Here is a 2,500-nt window from a genome sequence, read left to right on the forward strand (position 1 = left end):
TATAAAGTTTGAGAATGAAATGAGCGAAGTCAAAACAAAGATCACAATCGCCCAACTCTTGTTTATGCAAAGTCAAAATTTACTCTCCAAGACGCGTACGACGTTATTATCACCAGGTAATTCCATCATTTTGGAAATAGCAGCTACTTTATTATTCATCTGCGTCACAAGTTTTCACTGATTTTGGGGCTCATTTTGTTGAAACTCGAGCACGCTTTCAACAGGCCTGTGAACCCTTCCCGCTTACAGAGCAAAACTAAAACACTTCTCGCATATCACATTTCAACCTTAAGCTCGAAAATTCAATACACAACATGATATTATAATTCACAAAGGCAGAAAATACCACAGAATCCTTTTCCAGCGAAAGTTTTATTGAAACAAACAACATATTTGCTCTTAGAGGCGAAAACCTCTTCCTATTTCATTGCGTGCGTGAAGACAACAAACTCAATTGTGTCAAATTACCTTGTACTTCAGATAAATACTGCTCACTTTGATTTCGTCTCGACGGGCGATAGATTGTTGTCGAAGTCCAGTACTCGTCGCTTTTGAGATTCATGCCTAGTTTATCCAACTGACTTTCCATTATTGAGCTCCATAAGGGTATATTTTGTTTAAGGATCCACTAAAACGCCATTCGCGTTGCATGACTTTCGACGCCATTGCAGGCTAAGTTAATGATTCTACTGTGTCCACCAGAGAAATCTACGCAGTTCCACTACCCTCTCGATCCTACGAAAATACGCGCAGAAGGCTCTATCCACAAAGACACCACTTACCAGGGGAGTGACAGGCAAGACTTTTACCGACACGGAAAAAAAAAAAAAAAAAAGAAAAAAAAGAAAACAAACAAACTAAACGCAGACCTCGACTGGGTTTGCCTTATAAGGCAACCCAGTAAAAAAGGAAAACAAACAAACTAAACGAAGACCTCGACTGGGTTTGCCTTATAAGGCAACCCAGTAACAAGCCTGGCGAGAATTTCTCGATTTTCTTTGTTTAAACAAATCTCGGTAACCGAGCCAGCCCGCCCTCTCATATGAACACATCAAAGTTTTTACAAAGGATTTAGAGGTAAGGCGAGATCTCCGAAACCGGGCCAGCCCGGTCAAACGGGCTCATATGAAGAGGCACTTAGTTCCCACAAGTTTCCCGACCCCTGTAAAACGGACTCTGTAAAACCATAGTTAACAATGGTAAAACTTTCTTTTTTCATTCGCGTGTCAAAAAGTCGCCATGTAATTTACTATTAAACTCCGAAGACAATAGAGGCTGCTGCTGAATACAAAGGCACGAAAATTAAGTTTGTTTGTCAAACTTTTTTCTGGTTTTATTGTATGCTTGACAATAGTAGCTAACTCACTCGAAATAAAAGATGCTAGCTGGGACGTATTAAAGAACGGACGTATCAGTGCCCGAGTTCTACGTTGAAAGTGAACAGGGTTTATTTTAGTTGAAGTACCTCACTTTGCATGTAACCTTCGTGAAGTCTCAAGTTGACTTTGTCGCACCTATCTTGTACCTTGTACCTCGCCAAGCCTCGCAGTGGAAATCATGGAGGTGAGGCTTGGCGTGGTAAAACAAAGCTTTTTTGGTCTCCCGGGACAAGATGGCCGCTGTGTGACAAGGGCGAATTGTAGCCGATTTTTTTTCTTTTATTTTTATGGGTTCTTGACGATACAAAAAAGAGTGAGAAAAACAATTGCACTGCATTTCGTTTTTTTTTTTGTCTTCATTTTCATCAAGGCATTTGATTGGATAAATATTTCTTCCTGTTGTTTTGGGCAGAAAATTAGAAAATAGCTCTTTTACACCCAATATGAAAGATGTTTGCCCTGGTGTATTTTGATGTTTCTCCTCTCTGTTATTTGATTTTAGTACAAACATCGTATACTCGAATACAGGCACGTTCGTACAATTGTTATGACGAATCCCGAATTAACGAGGTTATCGGTTGGTAGTTTTTGTTTGCCTGTAATTTGATGACATATTTCTTTTTCTCCAGTGCTATCTACAGACTCAAGAAGTTCATTACGCTTTACTGAAGTAACAAATAATGGCAGGTTTTGCAGCTAAATACCTTGTATCTAGTGCGACAGGCGGTGTAACTGGACGCGTGGGGGAACTGGGAGGAGACCTTGGAAAACAATTTAGCGTGGAAAATTTACACATGAGTAAGGCGGATATAGAGAGAGCAGAAAAGGAACGACATAAACGCGACAAAGACCGAAAAAAGAAACACATTGAGATGGAACTGTCCAGAGAAAAAGTTCGTTCTGATATCAGAGGAAAATATGGAATAAAAAAGAGAAAAGGACATGAGCCAGTCGAGACTCACACTGGGATTTTGATGCCGCGAAGCGAAAAGGAACTTCTGTTGTCTGCAGCAAAACAAGACGAAAGTGAAGAGGAAGACGATTGTGAATGCTGCTCCTGTTGTCCGTGGACTTCTCGTTTCCCTTGCTTTTCAAGCAGCATCAAACATACGTAATATAAT

Source organism: Montipora foliosa, chromosome 6 (genome assembly GCF_036669935.1).
Source record: "Montipora foliosa isolate CH-2021 chromosome 6, ASM3666993v2, whole genome shotgun sequence".
In the NCBI taxonomy this organism is placed as follows: Eukaryota; Metazoa; Cnidaria; class Anthozoa; order Scleractinia; family Acroporidae; genus Montipora; species Montipora foliosa.